The sequence below is a fragment of the Taudactylus pleione genome, unplaced genomic scaffold (genome assembly GCF_031769625.1).
Source record: "Taudactylus pleione unplaced genomic scaffold, aTauple2 ptg000066l, whole genome shotgun sequence".
Lineage (NCBI taxonomy): Eukaryota > Metazoa > Chordata > Amphibia > Anura > Myobatrachidae > Taudactylus > Taudactylus pleione.
The window spans coordinates 8,187,027-8,206,839 of record NW_028284468.1 but is presented as its reverse complement, the minus strand read 5'-3'; positions in this window follow the sequence as shown (position 1 = coordinate 8,206,839).

Sequence of the window (19,813 nt, the reverse complement as noted above, 5' to 3'; positions counted from 1 at the left end):
TCTTCCAGGCCTGGCAGTCATCTTCTGGCAGATCTAGCAGCACTTGTAGCGTTTAGTATGCCTATCCCCTAACCATTCCCCTAGTACCTAATCTCCCCTCCCGCAGCTTAAACCTAACCTCTCCTCCTGCAGCCTAACCCTAACCTCCCCTCCTGCAGCCTAACCCTAACCTCTCCTCCTGCAGCCTAACCCTAACCTTCCCTCCTGCAACTTAACCATAACCTCTCTTCCTGCAGCCAGGGCTGTTTTAACAGCATTGTAGGCCCTGGGCAAAGCAATGCACTGGGGCCCCTACTTACCCAAATGTAAATGATCAATAAAATGAACCTTTCGATTTATTGGTACTTTCAACAAAATCAATGTTTATACATAAAAACATGTGAAGCAAGGATTATGGATTCCAGTGCAGCTCCTGCTCTTCACTGCAGCTGTGATTAAAGTATGGTGGCCTCCTAAGCGAGGGGGGCCAAGGGATTGTGCCCCCTTTGCCTCCACCCCTTAAATGTGGCTCTGTGGTTGCAGACTGGGAAGCAGGTAGAGAATGCTGTCTGGCCACTCTGACTGTGTGTACTTTACAATCAGAGCGGTCAGGGAGCATCTATCTCTGCCTGCCCATCATCTGGCTGCCCTATTTGTGGAGCGAGCGGCCGCACACTGTATGTAGATGCCCGTGTCAAAGGCCTCTAGAATTTTGTGACCCGGGGCAGCTGCCCAGTGTGCCTATATGTTAAGATGGCCCTGCCTGCAGCCTAACCCTAAAATCCCCTCCTGCAGCCTAACCCTAATGTCTCCTCCTGCAGCCTAACTCTACAGTCCTTCCTGCAGCCTAACGTCTCCTCCTGCAGCCTAACCTCTCCTCCTGCAGCCTAACCCTAACCTCTCCTCCTGCACCTAACCTCTCCTCCTGCAGCCTAACCTTAATCTCTCCTCCTGCACATAACCCCTCCTCCTGCAGCCTAACCTCTCCTCCTGCAGCCTAAACTCTCCTCCTGCACCTAATCTCTCCTCATGCAGCCTAACCTCTCCTCCTGCAGCCTAATTCTACATCCCCTCCTGCAGCCTAACCTCTCCTCCTGCAGCCTAACCCTAACCTCCCCTCCTGCAGCCTAACCCTAACCTCTCCTCCTGCACCTAACCCCTCCTCCTGCAGCCTAACCTCTCCTCCTGCAGCCTAAGACAAGATCAGCTTAAAATTAGATTGAAACGACACCATCTTGCGACTGGCTGCAAGACACCATCTTGAAAATGAGATCTGCAAGACGCCATTTTGCGAATGGCCGCCCAAAAGTACATATGACGATGCTATTATTAGCATCAGGCTATCGCATCTTTTACCATACCACATACACAAATTAATACACACAATTGCACTGTTAACATGTCGCACATTAGCGAATGCATAATACCCCGCATGCGAACGCTGTTTATTAGCTTTGTGCATACGCATCTGCCCCAAGTTAACCAGTGTCTTTTCCCAAACCCCTAACACTCACACACTGCACATTCACGTAAAAGGTTCCATAGCTTTAAAGTGTAAGATTCAAGTTATATTCATTTATTACAAATGCTGTGAAATAAAGGCTATTTAGTATCTAAGGTTTAATACATGATAAATAAGCCATGCTTGGTGTTAAACTGATCTGCACTTTCTCAACAGCTTCCCGGTATCATCGGTGTGAAGATCGCAACATGCATTCTCAACTTATGGACCGTAGAAAGTTAAAGCACCAAAATGTACTTTGTAAAGCCAACAGCCTAGATTTGCATGAGGCAGGAAAACGGACATAATCAGCTGTCAGAGGTTGGTCTGTGTCCATTTGAATCAACCTGTTAAATGTCCTGTAACAGAAGCACCGTGATGGGGAGCCAAGGGGATCGCAACGAACCTCTCTATTGTTTAGTTTATTTATGTGGGGGTATAAATAAATGTGTTCTGACCCCAGTCTTCAGTCTTCATGCTGATGCTGTTGATGGAGGTTTCTTGCTGATGCCGGAATCTGGTCCCAGAGCGTGTGCGTATGTATAACTGTATCTTGGGTCTGTATAATTTCTTTGCGCTAAATTATACTTAGATCACAGCGTGTAACTAACTGTACTTTGCTTGAAATAATACTTTGTGCTTTGTAAACACATGTTCAAGGTCTAAGGTCTTTATTTTACTGTATGACTGCGTATGCAAATAGCGTCAATTTAAGAAGTATAGGCAGGTTTTTAGAAGGTATAGGTAGGAGTGTACAGAGGATAAAAGTCAGTATCCTTAGTTGGGGGCTCGTAGAGTGAGGTCACTTACCTATTCACACGATAAACATACGGTTATCGATATCTCACCAAAGGGTGGATAGTGGCCAAACGCAGTTTACCTGCAACCACTCGGTGCTGAGAGATCGCTATCCATTATCGTGTGAGTCAGGGTACGCTGACTAGAATCCAGGGACAAGAAAGGAAAAAGTTGTTTTCCTTTGTTGATAGAATTTCACGCTAAAAAGGGTGACGCAGTATTGCGCACGCGGCCGAGTGGCATTTTTGCGCGCGTAATAGAGATGCACTTTCGCGTACGCAGCTAACGTAAAGTCATACGGTTGTGTAGTAGTCGCATTATTGTGTATGTGACTAGTCGCACAATAGCGTATACGTACTTCCGGTTGTGCTGCCACGTGTTTAAACACAGCCGTTAAGGTTACGTTATCAATTGTTGCCAATAACTGGGTTAACGTGTATTTTTCTGCGCAGGAATAAAGTGTGTAACTGTGAGTACTTGTTTAGGGTGTAACACGGGACCTAAATGTTAAGGGTATCGTAGGACCCTTAAGTGCTAGGCGCAGGAAGTTGGCCTAGTGACTCGGTAGCAGCATACCGTTTACTTTACACAAAGCGGGTATATGGGTTGTTATTTTTGTTAGGGTTCGGCTCCCAGCGTGATTATAGTGTTCAGTAATCAATGTGTGTGATCTGTTAGGCTTATTTGAACGCTATAATTGAACCACATAATTTTGGTTAGATTGTGACTGTGAGCTGGTGAGAGTGTGGACGAAATCAACTGGAAAACAAAGGGTACTTTGCTGCCCCCTAGCGGTTGAAACATAGTCAAAAAGGGATTTCTGCGTGGGAGCATCTTTTCTCCCATAGGTGAGTGGAGGCGTCTAGAGGTCCTCCATAGGGTTCGTGGATACACCCTTTTTCAAAGGCGTCTGCAGGTAAGCGAAAGTGTCTTGATTGTCTTCCACCAGTTAAATTTTTTATTGAAAAATGTAGGAGTTGTCCCAAGATGGGAGCCACGCAAACAATAGAGATGTTAGACAATGATGTGCTGCTAATGGAAGCGCCACTTGGATCGGCCTGTCGTATTATGCATACTAAGTACGGTGCTTATGCAATAAGGTATTGTGACGTATGGTTTAAGATAATGATGAAGAGTGTTAGGCTGTTTCCCAGAATTGGTAGTTTTGATAAAGATGTATTGAGTAATGTCCGGGATCACATCAGTCTGATGCGTTCTCGAGTGAAAAAGGTAAAACATAACGAATGTTTAAAATTGTGGCAGCATGAAGGGGATGCGTGGCTTAAAAATGTGCAAGCGACGCAAACTAGCGTTGTGAACGCATTGCCAGAAAATACAATGCGTGTGAGCCACAAGTTGGCGTGCACGTGCGGCAAGGTAGCATTGCGGAAGGTATTGCCAGTAGTTCACACGCACCACCACCACCTTATGTGGATGGGGGGGCAGGTACAGTTATTGAAAAAACCCACAAAAATGTAACAAGCAATTTATACCCTTTCTTAAGTAACCATAAAGAAAATGTTTATGATGTGGATAATGAGCCTATTGTCATGTCTGCCATTTCCCATGCTGTGCACATGTTAGATGCTGCACCACGACAAGCACAAGTGGTGCCACCATCTCCATCTGTAACAGCACGGGAAGTGTTATCATCCTCTGCACCCGTAGAGGAAGTTGTTAATACTATATGTTGCAGCAACAGACTAAACCCCCAGCCAGGTAATAAGGTCAAAGGTAGCAGTGCGGCCGGTCTGCATCCCATCCGGACAATCACTGTTCCGAATGGGAATGCAGATGCGAACGGAGTAGTGCCCACAAGGGATGTGGTAATGCATTGTCCATGGACAAGAGCAGAGCTAAATTCCATCATGAATGATTTCCCCGATCCCAAAAAGGAACTAGCCAAATGTCAAAGATTTTTGAGAAATTTGGGTAGTTCACACGAGCCAACCAATAAAGATTGGCAAGTGGTGTTAAGGGCCTGTCTACCACGCAATATCGACGTGACAAAATATATCACGGATTGTGTATTGGATGGTGACATTCCCTTAACAGACCAAGTAAACCAAGGTAACATTTCCCGCATTGTAACTCAATTGGGTATATATTTTCCAGTAATAGTTAACTGGAACAAAATTTTCACCATAAAACAAAAAGACAGTGAATCTGCAGAAGATTATTGCGACCGGGCTCTGCAGGCTATCACCCAGTACACTGGGTAGAAGATATTAAAGATAGCACTCACCACAGGGGAATGATTGTCACTATACTCATGGATGGTCTTAAAGAAAACCTAAAGACCCAGGTTCAGACCTCACAGCCTGGCGGGAGGGGAGTCACAATAGATACCCTCATAGAATCCACCATAGAACATGACAAAAACATCTCAAAGAAGAGAGAGACCCAGAGTGAGAAACTAATGGCTGTCAGTATTCAAGCTCTAGAAGGAATGACGGTAACATCACAGCCCACACACACCTGCACCTGAACAGTTACACGCCCTCACTAATCCCACACCACAGCAAACACAGCCCTACCCCTACTACTACACAACCACAAGTCCCATACTACCCACAAACTTCATATCTTCATATCTTTCACAATATCCTTTCCCTCAATATCCTTACACATACCCACCACCTCTCCCTCCTGCTCAACCCACACAACAATCTTTTCACTCACCCCTCCCATGAATGTGTTTTAATTGTAACCAGCCAGGACATTTAAGTAGAAACTGTATGGTAAAAAGGGTAGGAACACCAAACCAGGGAAAACCTGGATATCCCCATAAAGGATATGCACAGAGACCAGCAAATATCCAACGGGCACCAGCTCCAATTGTGGCCGTTAATGCTTTATTGGAGAGTGGGAGCCAGCGCTAGGGGTCAGGTCATACCTGTAGTCTACAGATAGTCAGGTTAATTGGAGGTACTAGGGAAGAACCAGTCATGATGGTTGATGTAGCTGGTACTAAATATCCTTTTCTTGTAGACACAGGGGCGACCAGATCAGTGATAAAATCTCCCGTTAATTTACAGGTAACCAATGAGACAGTACCAGCAATGGGCATAATTGGTAAAGTGCAACATTACCCTTTAACAAAATCCACGAAGGTTACTATAGGGCCGCTGCATACCAGGCATTCTTTCCTTCTGGCTGCAGCGGCTCCTACTAACTTACTGGGGAGAGATTTGTTATGTAAGATGGGATGTGTCATATATTGTACCCCTGATGGTGTATTTTTAGATATCCCAGAGAGAGTTGCGCACGAGGTGAGGGATATGTTGGACACTCCCCAAAGGATAATGTATCACTCTACCAGTGTAAATGAAAATCCATCTCAGGTAGATCAAATGTTATCCCAAATTCCAGATTCACTTTGGACCAAGGATCGACAGGACACTGGATTAATGGCAAACGTAAGCCCTGTAATGGTAAATTTAAAAGGCGGTAGGCAAGCTCCAAAAATTCCCCAGTACCCACTAAAACAGGAGGTAGAATTAGGGATTTATCCAATAATTGAGCGATTATTACAACAGGGAATTTTAGTTCATACAGCTAGTGTAGCCAACAGTCCCATCTTTCCGGTGAAGAAGAGTGGTGGGAGGGGTTATAGGCTGGTACAAGACCTTAGAGGTGTTAATAAGGTAGTAGAGAGCCAATTTCCCGTAGTGCCGAATCCAACTGTCATTCTTATGCAGATCCCACCAAATGCAACCCATTTCACTGTCATTGACCTCTGTTCTGCTTTCTTCTCTGTGCCTCTTCATCCTGACTGTCAGTACCTATTCGCTTTTACATACAGGGGTGTACAATACACATGGACATGATTGCCCCAAGCTTTCATAGACAGCTCCAGTATCTTCTCCCAGGCCCTGCATGACTGTTTACAATCTTTTCAACCTGCCAATGGGTCTGTTCTAATTCAATATGTGGATGATTTATTGCTATGTTCTGATTCATTTATGTCATGTTTAAATGATACTAAACTTTTGTTGCTTCACCTCTCGCACACAGGACACAAGGTTGCTAAGGACAAACTACAGCTGTGCCAATCCAGAGTAAAATATTTGGGACACTGCCTAACTCAGGGGTTACGACATCTCACAAATGACAGAATCCAGGCCATATAGAACATGACACTGCCGCAGAACCAACAGCAAATTCGTACCTTCTTGGGAATGTGTAGATACTGTAGAATGTGGATCCCAGGTTTTTCTATTTTGGCCTTGCCATTACAGGAATTAGTCTCTTCCTCAAAGCCTGAACGTGTCATACACACAGAGGAAACAGAGCAGGCTTTCCTTAATTTTAAAGATAGTCTGACAAAAGCACCTGCATTGGGAATACCTGATTATGAAAAACCTTTTGATTTGTATTGTACGGAAGCCGATGGTTGTGCTGCAGGTGTCCTCACACAAAAACATGGTGATGCCAGTAGGCCCGTAGCATACTACAGTGCCCTATTGGACACTCTGGCAAGATCACTCCCAAAGTGTTTAAGAAGTGTGGCAGCAACGGCTCTATTGGTGAGTAAAAGTGAGAACGTAGTATTGGGCCATGATTTGATTGTCTATACTCCCCACGCTGTATCTGCTCTGCTGAACTCTGCCCAAACCAGACATGTTTCTTCAGCTAGGTTTACCAAATGGGAACTAGCTCTATTTGCACCTGCAAACATCACTGTTAAACGATGTAATACGCTGAATCCAACAACGTATTTACCATATGTACAACATGATGTACAAAGGGTGGAAGGAGACGGGTTGCTGGCGGGAAGTGAGTTCAGCGGACATAATGATACACACGATTGTATGGAATATCTGAATCAGACCTTTACTGCTAGACCTGACATACGTGACACACCTTTAGAGAATGTGGATGTGACATTTTACACGGACGGGAGATGTCATAGACAAACAGACACAGGTGAATTATGTACAGGTTATTGTATGCTAAAGAAGCGCTTGTATAGTGGATAGTGCTTAAATGTAATACCAGCAATAGTGAAACATACACACAATAACACTCAATACATATAACGTAGATAAATGTTTAAGCGCTTTCAGTGAAAAATGAAGTGTCCTGAAAAGGTTTCCCCATTAAGACGTGGGCGCTGGATACCAGGGTAAGTGGGATAAACTGACCCTACCTTTCCCTGTGTAAGATCTTCTCCGTGCGGGGGCTGGGTGTGTCCAGGCGGCTGCAGTATAATCAGCTGTATGACAATTCCATCTGCCGCTTGTAATATCAGTGGCTCGCCGGAGCAGCGTCTTTCTGCACTCTTCTGCCTGGTGGAAATCTGCCGTTCTCATGGAGAGGAATTCGCGCTCACTGGAATAGTGACGTCAGGGGTAGTCTAAACACCAACGCGTTTCATCTGGTAGGACTTTATCAAGGTGTTGCTGTGAAGCCCTTGTTCACCTTTTATCCTTGTGCTAGCCTGGTAATTGGCTGGTTAATTATGTCAATTAGACATGTCTCAATCCCGCATATTTAGCCGGATAACGGGATAAAAAGCTGGGCAATCTAAAAGTGTGCTTTTCTTTAATATGTGTATACAATAAAAATGATAAATGCATTTTATTAATAAAATCTGTTTAAAAGTAGTGTGCAGTTATAATTGGTTTAATAATAAGCCAATTAATGCGAATGTAAAATCACAGAATGCTAACAGACAAACATTTACATTACATTATCAGTAGAGTGTATCATGTTGTTCCATTTGTTGCTGGATTGTATCATATAAACAATAAATAAATAAATATAAAATCAATCAGTCTTTAAACGAAAAATTGATACAGATTATAATTTGAGAAAAGCTCCTAAATCAAAGTCTATATTTAGACCCTTGGGGTGTAGGGTTCCAATTCTGTATATCCATTCAGTTTCTGTTCTTGAAATTTTTTCTATATATTGGCCCCCTCTCCAATCTTTTTCCACATTTTTAATTGCCATAAATTTCATTCCTTTAGGATCTTTGTTATGGTGCATCAAAAAGTGATTGGAGACACTGTGTGTGGTTAGACCTTTATGTATGTTGTAAACATGTTCTCCTATTCTTGTTTTTAATTGCCTTATCATTCGGCCCACATACTGGAGTCCGCAAGGACATTCCAGTAGGTAAACCACACCTTCGGTGTGGCAGCTCAAACTCTGGGTGATGTTGAATTTTTTCTTGTTCGTATTGGAACAAAATTCTGTAATCGTTTTGGTGGATTTCTTGCCTGTTTCCCTGCAGGCTTTACAATTTAGACAGTGATTAAATCCTTTTTGTTTCTGTGTAAAATTCAGTCTCTCTGGAGGTATACAACTTTCCGTAAGTATGTTTTGTAGAGTTCGTGCTTTCTTGTAGACAATACTGGGCTTGCTGGTAATTTCATTTTTTATCTCTGGATCAAGTTCCAATAGGTGTCAATGTTTCTTTAGACTCTTTTCCAATCCCTTAGTGTAGCTATTGTATTGAGTGATGAAAAGGGTCTTAGGGGGGCTCTGTTCTTTTTTATTTTTGTAGAGTAGCCGATCTTCTCTTTTCATTTCTTCTACTCTTTTCAAACTGTGATCGATGTTTTTTTCTGAATAATTTCTTTCCAAGAATCTTTTTTTGAGAAAGTTGCTTTGTTCTTTAAAGGTTACATTATCCGTACAGTTTCTTTTGATTCTTTGGAATTGTCCCCCTGGGATATTACCAATCCATTTTGGATGGTGATTACTGGAGGACAGAAGATAGTTGTTACAATCAACTTAATGGGGAAACCTTTTCAGGACACTTCATTTTTCACTGAAAGCGCTTAAACATTTATCTACGTTATATGTATTGAGTGTTATTGTGTGTATGTTTCACTATTGCTGGTATTACATTTAAGCACTATCCACTATACAAGCGCTTCTTTAGCATACATTAACCCTTACCTGGCCAGTGATCTGGCCATTTAAAAGAAAGCTGCTTATCACTGGGAGCGCATGATTCATTATTATATATGTACAGGTTATGCTATTGTAAATGACACAGACATCATAGAAGCTGAACCCCTTGGTCCTCCTCACTCAGCCCAGGTGGCAGAGGGCCTGATTCAGAGCCGCTCGTAAGCGGCCGCTCGTTTGTTCCGAGCGATGTTCGCACATCTGCGCATGCATATGGGTAATGCGCATGCGCCAACCAGTCAGTGCGGTCGGAAATCGTGTGCTCGCAAAATAGCAAATGCCTGCTAATTTGAGTGACAGAATGAGGCGTTTGTGGGTGGTAACAGGGGAAGGTGCTTAAAAACGGGGAGTGGAGATCCGAACGCAGGCGTGCCAAACGGTCAAAACGGCCGTTTTAAGGGTGTGCATAATTAACAAAGCAGCGTCATTGACCACGTCACTTGGTTGTCTTTTAGCCTGAACTGCTCGCATGATTGCGGTAGGAAAATGCTACCACAAGAATAGCGAGCAGTTCATACGCCGTTCGATGTACTCGATTAATCTAATAAATAGCAGAGATGACGTATGATGCGAGCGGCCAGGGGGCGTTTTTTTAAAAATAGCGAGCGCATGTTTCGTTCGCTCATTCAGACATAGAGGCGTCAACACACCGCAAAAAGCGAGCGCTTCATTTAAATATCCGGACCCTTTTTCAGAACGACCGTCCGCAAATAGCGTCTGGCTCTGAATCAGGCCCAGAGTTAGTAGCACTAAGAAGAGCGTGTGAACTGGCAGCAGGCAAATCTGCTAACATTTACACTGACTCTAGGTATGCGTTCAGAGTGGTGCACAATTTCGGAGCTCTATGGCGTCTAAGAAATTTTATGACAGCAGCAGACACACCAGTTGCACATTCCAAACATATAAAACAATTACTAAAAGCAATCCAACTGCCCAAAACGGTGGCAGTAATCAAGTGTAAAGCCCATACATGTGAGGATGATCCAGTGTCACTGGGCAACAACAGAGCAGACGAAGCTGCGAAATGGACAGCAGGGTTAAAAATGAAAATAACAACAGAACAAATTATGTCTTTTCAAACAATTGATATGTTGAAACTAATTGAGATGCAAAATTTGTGTTCAATCCAGGAAAAGTCAGTTTGGAAGGCCAAGGGATGTGAGCAAGAGTCCACCAAGCTCTGGAGGGACGGACAAGGTAAGCCAGTAGCCCCAAGGCATATTACCCCAGCCTGGCTGAGGCAGCACATGGTCTGACTCATCTGGGAAAGCAAGGTATGTGCAAATTGGTGAGAGCATACTGGTGCGCACCGAGTTTTTCTTCACAAGCAGAAAAGAGAGTAATGTCCTGTCTGACCTGCTTGAGGAAGAACATAGGGAAAGTGATCCCTACCGAACCATCCCACATTCCACCAACTGACGGACCTTTCCAGGTGATACAAATTGATTTCATCCAGTTACCACCCTGCAGAAATCTCAAGTAAGTATTAGTGTGCACTGACGTATTTTCCAACTGGGTTGAGGCCTACTCAGCGGCCACTAACACTGCTGCGTTTACTGCCAAGAAAATAGTACAGGAGTTTGTATGCAGATACGGTATCCCTAAAATTATTGAGAGTGACAGGGGTACTCATTTCACAGGTGATGTTTTTCAAAATATTTGTAAACTGATGGGTATTAATAGTCGCCTTCACACCCCCTACCGACTGCAGGTCAGCGCCAAGGTAGAGCGGATGAACGGGACTATTAAAAATAAGTTAAGTAAAATCATGGCAGAGACTGGACTAGGAGGGGGTCTAGGAGTGGAAGGACCACTCCTAGACCCCCTCTAAATCTGTCCCCCTTTGAAACACTGTTTGGTAGACAACCTCATTTGATTATAAGTCCACAGGAAGACTTGAAGGGTAACAACGAGGTAACTGTAAAGTATCTTATATCAATGAGTAAACAGTTAAAACAGCAACAGCAGAAACTGAAATTGTTGTCCCATGATATGCCTAAAACTAACTGTCATGATGTTGAACCTGGAGAATATGTTATGATCAGAAATTTCTTGCGTTCAGGTTGTTTGACTAATCGGTGGGAAGGCCCGTACCAGGTGTTACTGACAAGTACCACATCCTTGAAGGTGGCTGAGAGAGATACCTGGGTCCATTCCACTCACTGCAAAAAGGTCAACCAACCGGTGGAGAAACAAGGCAGAGACAAGGCTGATAACGTGGACCTGTCGATCGTGAGCTTGTTCCGGGAGGATTGAAAGGTTGTAGTGAGATACCTGAACTAAAAGAAATTTGCAGGTCTCTGTTGTGGCAATGGACTGGTCTGCTGAGTTCATTTTCATATTCTCTTCCAGAGTTTTCACCATTCTGGTTGGTTCAGGAATGTCCAGTTTTTGTGACGGGGGACCTATAGAGGAGATGGTAACTGATGGCAGTGCTGATGGAGTGGAGTCAGAAAAAGGAGTGCTATGCCAATCAGGGGAGTGTCTGACTAATCTTAGTACTGTAATTGTTAAGAGAGCTGCTATTCCGGATACTCGGGGATGGTGTGGAGGTTTATCGTCTGAAGATTCCTGTATTTGTGAGCTTTGTGGGTCCCTAGTTGATGAGAACTGTATCCAACGGTGCCAGCCTAAATATAGCCCGTACTGGGGTGGGTATCCTTTAGAGGATTATCATAGCATGGTAGGCAAAGTATTAAACCAGACTGATTGTTGGGTTTGCTCACATGTGCCACAGGGTCAGCATAATGTAGGGTTGGTGCCATTTCCGCTGAATATTACGGAAATTTTAGAATTGCAAAAAGGGAAAACATTGGATGGAAAATTCCTCTCATCCAAACCACCTCATTTCAAACTCTATCAATTCCAAGTAGATAGATCATTTTTGTGCTTAAACATAACCAACCTCAATAAACCCGGGAATTGGGAAGTGACGGGGAATAATCAGATGATGACCTTCTCACTGAGAGCTGATAATGAGTCTATGAATCATGATCTGTTACGCTCAATTAGATCTAATGGGAGACATTTTAGGTATCGGTATACATTGAGTTCCACCAAAGAAATTATTGGTAAGGTACCAGATGGATATTGTGCTAAGATAATACAACCAGAAACTTGCATGTACCAGATGGAAGAGCCTGAGATAGGATTGTTTGCAAGGGAAATGTGTTTAATGATAATGATGCATATTATTCCTAATATTCTCCCCGATAATGTATATTTTATATGTGGAAGAAAAGCTCTGTATGAACACAGACGCACAAGAAATATGATACCTGGTGACGTGCATAAAGCCACTCAGTTAATTAGTGAGACAACTGGCTTTCAAGTTTTAGTAGCACTGGATCCCACCAGGATCGCTCGGGGTACATTAAATTTTAGATATATTCAGGACCTTGCTAAATTGATAGATAATATTACCGAAATGTATGATGACACCTTCAGGTATACAGGGAGGGAATTGCAAACGTACAAGAAAGAACTGGTGCAACACAGACTAGTGTTAAATTATTTAACTGCTGTCACTGGAGGGTACTGCGTAACTTTGGCCACTCAATTTGGAGTGAAGTGTTGCACCTATGTCACCAATGATACCAGCGACCCCAAGGAGGTGATAGACCGTAAGATGGATGAAATTCTGCAGCTAAAATGGGAATTTCGGAAGAACCACAATGCTTCAGTGGATGAAGTAGAGGAGAAAGTAGAGGAATGGGTGTCATGGTTGAACCTCGTGAAATGGTTCTCAGGCCTAGGGAAATGGGCCCAGGAAATGATCGCAAGCATAGGTAACTTCCTGATCCTTATACTGGTCATCATCATAGTAATTGGCATATGTGTCCGGTGTGTTCCTACTGTGGTGAAGTGTGCAAAATGTAAAGATAATGTAAAACGAAAGAACGAAATTATGATGGTGGTCAGCAATGACAATATGAATACTGGGGTAAATATAGAACTGCATTACAACCATGAACTAGGTAATACCATCATATAATGTATATGTTTAGACTTGCATAAAATATATTATTATTATTAAAATGTTATTTTTAAACACCTCAAATAATGTAAATCCCTAATCCTCCTCAAGACTTCCTTTATAGGATTGGTGCATTCCCACATCCTTTCCCATGATCTCCCAAGATCCGCGTTGTGCGTATAATGGTAGTTTAATGTCCCCTCCCAGAGACACATTATTGATGGATTAATAACCACCTTGTGCCATCCCATAATAACATTAAATAATATATAAATGTATGCCTAAATTAATTTTAACATCAGAGTGTGATAGCATGTTGTTCGCTATCAAAGGGTGGACTGTTGAAGCTGGATAATTGGCTGAGACAAGATCAGCTTAAAATTAGATTGAAATGACGCCATCTTGTGATTGGCTGCAAGACACCATCTTGAAAATGAGATCTGCAAGAAGCCATTTTGCGAATGGCTGCCCAGCGCCATTTTAGCTAAACTCACACTTAAGTACATATGGCGATGCTATTATTAGCATCAGGCTATCGCATCTTTTACCATACCACATACACAAATTAATACACACAGTTGCGCTGTTAACATATCGTACATTAGCGAATGCATAATACCCCGCATGCGAACGCTGTTTATTAGCTTCGTGCGTACGCATCTGCCCCAAGTTAACCAGTGTCTTTTCCCAAACCCCTAACACTCACACACTGCACATTCACGTAAAAGGTTCCATAGCTTTAAAGTGTAAGATTCAAGTTATATTCATTTATTACAAATGCTGTGAAATAAAGGCTATTTAGTATCTAAGGTTTAATACATGATAAAAAAGCCGTGTTTGGTGTTAAACTGATCTGCACTTTCTCAACAGCTTCCCGGTATCATCGGTGTGAAGATCGCAACATGCATTCTCAACTTATGGACCGCAGAAAGTTAAAGCACCAAAATGTACTTTGTAAAGCCAACAGCCTAGATTTGCATGAGGCAGGAAAACGGAGATAACCAGCTGTCAGAGGCTAGTCTGTGTCCATTTGAATCAACCTGTTAAATGTCCTGTAACAGAAGCACCGTGATGGGGAGCCAATGGGATCGCAACGAACCTCTCTATTGTTTAGTTTATTTCTGTAGGGATATAAATAAATGTGTTCTGACCCCAGTCTTCAGTCTTCATGCTGATGCTGTTGATGGAGGTTTCTTGCTGATGCCGGAATCTGGTCCCAGCGCGCGTGCGTATGTAAAACTGTATCTTGGGTCTGTATAATTTCTTTGCGCTAAATTGTACTTAGATCACAGCGTGTAACTAACTGTACTTTGCTTGAAATAATACTTTGTGCTTTGGAAACACATGTTCAAGGTCTAAGGTCTTTATTTTACTGTATGACTGTACGCAAATAGCGTCAATTTAAGAAGGTATAGGCAGGTTTTTAGAAGGTATAGGTAGGAGCGTACAAAGGTTAAAAGTCAGTATCCTTACTCTACATCCCCTCCTGCAGCCTAACCCTAACCTCTCCTCCTGCACCTAACCTCTCCTCTTGCAGCCTAACCCTAATCTCTCCTCCTGCACATAACCCCTCCTACTGCAGCCTAACCTCTCCTCCTGCACCTAATCTCTCCTCCTGCAGCCTAACCTCTCCTCCTGCACCTAATCTCTCCTCCTGCAGCCTAACCTTTCCTCCTGCACCTAACCTCTCCTACTGCAGCCTAATTCTAAATCCCCTCCTGCAGCCTAACCTCCCCTACTGCAGGCTAACCCAAACCTCCCCTCCTGCAGCCTAACCCTAACCTCCCCTACTGCAGCCTAACCCTAACCTCCCCTCCTGCAGCCTAACCCTAACCTTTCCTCCTGCACCTAACCTCTCCTCCTGCAAACTAACCCTAACCTCTCCTCCTGCACCTAACCTCTCCTCCTGCAAACTAACCCTAACCTCTCCTCCTGCACCTAACCTCTCTGCCTGCAGCCTAACGTCTAATCCTACAGCCTAACCTCTCCTGCTGCAGTCTAAGCCTAACCTCTCCTCCTGCAGCCTAACCCTAACCTCTCTTCCTGCAAACTAACCCTAACCTCTCCTCCTGCAGCCTATCCCTAACCTCTCCTCCTGCAGCCTAACCGTAACCTCTCCTCCTGCAGCCTAACCATAACCTCCCCTCCTGCAGCCTAACCCTAACCTCTCCTGCTGCAGCCTATCCTCTCCTCCTGGAGCCTAACCTCTCCTCCTGCAGCATAACCCTAACTTCTCCTCCTGCAGTCTAACCCTAACATCTCCTCCTGCAGTCTAACCCTATCCTCTCCTCCTGCAGCCTATCCCTAACCTCTCCTCCTGCAGCCTAATCCTAACCTCTGCTCGTGCAGCCTAACCCTAACCTCCCCTCCTGCAGCCTAACCCTAACCTTTCTTCCTGCACCTAACCTCTCCTCCTGAAAACTAACCCTAACCTCTCCTCCTACACCTAACCTCCCCTCCTGCAAACTAACCCTAACCTCTCCTCCTGCACCTAACCTCTCTGCCTGCAGCCTAACGTCTCCTCCTACAGCCTAACCTCTCCTGCTGCAGTCTAAGCTTAACCTCTCCTCCTGCAGCCTAACCCTAACCTCTTTTCCTGCAAACTGACTCTAACCTCTCCTCCTGCAGCCTATCCCTAACCTCTCCTCCTGCAGCCTAACCGTAACCTCTCCTCCTGCAGCCTAACCCTAACCTCCCCTCCTGCAGCCTAACCCTAACCTCTCCTGCTGCAGCCTAACCTCTCCTCCTGCAGCCTAACCCTAACCTCTCTTCCTGCAAACTGACTCTAAGCTCTCCTCCTGCAGCCTATCCCTAACCTCTCCTCCTGCAGCCTAACCCTAACCTTTCCTCCTGCACCTAACCTCTCCTCCTGCAAACTAACCCTAACCTCTCCTCCTGCACCTAACCTCTCCTCCTGCAAACTAACCCTAACCTCTCCTCCTGCAGCCTAACCGTAACCTCTCCTCCTGCAGCCTTACCCTAACCTCCCCTCCTGCAGCCTAACCCTAACCTCTCCTGCTGCAGCCTAACCTCTGCTCCTGCAGCCTAACCCTAACCTCTCTTCCTGCAAACTGACCCTAAGCTCTCCTCCTGCAGCCTATCCCTAACCTCTCCTCCTGCAGCCTAACCTCTCCTCCTGGAGCCTAACCTCTCCTCCTGCAGCCTAACCCTAACTTCTCCTGCTGCAGCCTAACCTCTCCTCCTGGAGCCTAACTTCTCCTCCTGCAGCCTAACCCTAACCTCTCCTCGTGCAGCCTAACCCTAACCTCCCCTCCTGCAGCCTAACTCTATCCTCTCCTCTTGCAGTCTAAAGGGGCCTATCCATTAGACGACTTTCTGAATGATGCGACCAAAACCAGGAGGTTTTGGTCGCATCATTCAGAAAGTCATCTAATGGATAGCTTGCAAGGACCCATTACACGCTGGCTCCTTGTTAGTGGACAGACGTCCGGAGTATGGCAGCACCACTCACCAAGCGGCAACTCAGGCCCCACACAGGCCCTGTCGGGAGACGGCTTGGTACGCGAGAGAATTACCCACTTAGCATCAGCTCGTTCCTGACACTGGCCCTGTCAGGTACGTTTGCAACACAGCAGCATTATCTATCAGGCGGCAGCCTGTTCCTGACAATTGTCCTGCTGGAAGACGTCCGGAGCGTGGCAGAATACTTTAAGGTACTTACATTGAGGGATCCTTACTGTTGAAGGTCTAATTTCTTCGGCTGACCGAGACGCTGGTGACAGTCTATAGAGACGGTATTGATACCCCATTAAGGAAGTTGCATACAGCATTGTGGATTATAGATTGCACTAACTAAGAGAGGTGCATTACTAACAAGTTTTGGTACCATTTAAAGATCACTACCAGTTCCCTCTGTTTGCTATATTTGATCTGCCATGTTTTGCTACTAAAATCTACTGCCATGCTTTGCTGCTATATCTACTGACATTTATTACCATCAGTGTCAATTATGAAAGTTTGTGCATGACTACAACCTGTCCTGCTTTGTTACTAATACTACTAATACACTGGAACTTCTATTTACCTTGCTGACCATCTGATACATATGTATTTTATCACTAGCCATTGTTACTGCTTAAAACTGACTGCTTGTTCATAATAGCTATATTATCTGTGTGTACACAGATCATTGATATATATATGTAATTTTAATCATTTTATTATTATATTCATTATATTGTAATCTAAACAATTTGTATTGGTATTAAACAATTATATGTGATTGCTTCAGCGCTTCCCTTAGCCAGCTCTTGTTCTATCCAGTAGACGACTTTCTGAACGATGCGACCAAAACCAGGAGATTTTGGTCGCATCGTTCAGAAAGTCATCTAATGGATAGCCGGCGAGGGCCAGCGATGCATGTGCACGCTGGGTCCTTGCCGACACCGACTATCTGTGGAACATGCCCATCAACCTGACGACGATCACCAGGTTCGGCATGTTTTCAGATAGGAGGTCGGTCTCCTGCACTGAATGACATTCAGTGAACGCCGTTCAGTGCGGGCACCGCACCCGGTGACCTGAAAGACTGAACGCGAGACATTCAGATTTTCAGGTCGCCTAATGGATAGGTCCCTTAACCCCAACCTCTCCTCCTGCAGCCTAATCTCTGGTGCCAGTCCCTGCAAAATGAAGGCGTTTCACATGTTGACATTTCACATGTTGACATTCTGCACATGCTGACATGTTCAATGTTGACATTTTAACAATGTCAACATCATAAATTGTGATGTTGACATTATGAATGTTGACATTTTGACTACATCCTTGGGCACCCTTCTGATTGGCATAATATCAATTAGGGGTACTTCTTTATGGCATAATGTGAATTGGACGCACTACTGTACTATATTGTTCCAAGATTCAAATCTGCTCAGAGGGGAAGGGAATGTTTTATTCTACAGAAGGAATTTGCAGAGAGTGTGCAGCGGATTTACCAGTAGAAGTTCTGGCCAGGTTAAAGGTAAGTGACATTGGAGGAGATATAATGGGATCGGTATGAATGACCGTCGGACCGGCAGCAGTGAAGATCCCGCCAAGATAAGTAACTATCCCTAACCTTCCCCCCCCAACCCACCTTTAGGGGTGCCTAACCCTAACCTCCCCCCTAGTACCTAACCCTAACCCCCCCATAAGTGCCTAAACCTAAAGGCAGCCTAAACCTATCCCTCCTGGGGTGTGCCTAACCCTAACCTCCCCCCTGGGGTGCCTAAACCTAACCCTCCCTTCCCCTAGCCTGGACCTAACCCTCCCGGTGGGGTGCCTAACCCTAAGTCCCCCCTGGGAGCCCCTAACCTAACCCGCTGTCCGCGCCAGCCGTCCGGCTTACCTTCGTTTGGTATGCCGGGCATCGGGCTCCTGGCGTAGGTATAATGATAGGCATCGGAATTTTGACGCCTGTCAATAATCCCCTGTCGGGATTGCACAGTCGGGAAGTCGGCGGTCGGCATTTCGACAGTCGGCTTCCTGTCAGCATCCTGATAGAATGATGAGAGATGGACTGAGGACATAAAAATAAGTGCTAGGTATGCCGCCTGGGTAGTGCTAGCAACCCCCCAGATGGCCCTCCAGTGGTGCAGATTATCCCTCTCTCATACTTCCCAACATTAGCAGATTCAGGGACGGGACATCTCATGCATACCGAAGGAGCCGTGTTCTCATGCTTGCGAGGCCACGGCCCTTGTGCATGTTTTGGGAGTATGACCATGTGTCACACCTCTGTTTCGTGTTATGCCTGGGGCTTGCCCAGTGCTCCGGTGGCTGCTGAGCAGTCCCCAGACACCGTTTACCGCTGTTCTGCTATGCAATTCAGCGTGTGACAGAGTGTCCCAAACTCCCCCCACACTGTAGCCTGTGACTGTCCTGCTGGAGTCAGAACAGTTGGGAGGTATGCTCTATAGACTTACCTGGATGCTCACCCTAATGTAATATGCTGCACAAGCTTATGCTAACAATACACAGCAGAGATGTGAGGCTCCTGTTAAATTGGTGAGGGAAGATTGTGATGACAAATGCACCTTTGCAAGAAAGAAATTTCATACATCCAACTTCTTTCAAATATCAAAAAACCGTTTAAACTCTGGCACCGGAACTGGAAATTAGAGAGAAAATTGCGAGGCCTAATGTGTACCTCTCTACCGTACAGGTTGTGCACACTGTTATCATTCTCACTGTGCTTTATTTAATATCACTTTAAATCTTGTCTAGACTAGTACCTGCCTATTACATGCCTGTGTGTAAATAATCCTCCTCTCTGCATTTTGTAGTTCAGATTTTTTAACAGAGAGACATTCCTGAGCTGCTGTTTAATGATGGTTTATAATAAATGTCTACAAGACCCTTCCAGTCTTCCAGCGAGAATTCCTACACTCTGAATTCTTCTCGCACCATGAACAAGAGGCCTGATTCAGACCCACTCGCGAGCGGCTGTCCGCTCGCAAGTGGGTCGATGTTCTGGACTGAGCATGCGCACGACAGAGGGAGCTCCGTCGTGCTCATGCGCCAGACGCGACGAGCGAAGGAAAGTCCTTCGCTCGTTGTGTCTGATCAAAGGGGGCGTGCTGTCGATGTTGATTGACAGCACGCCCCCTTTGGTAGGCGTGCCGGGGGCGTGC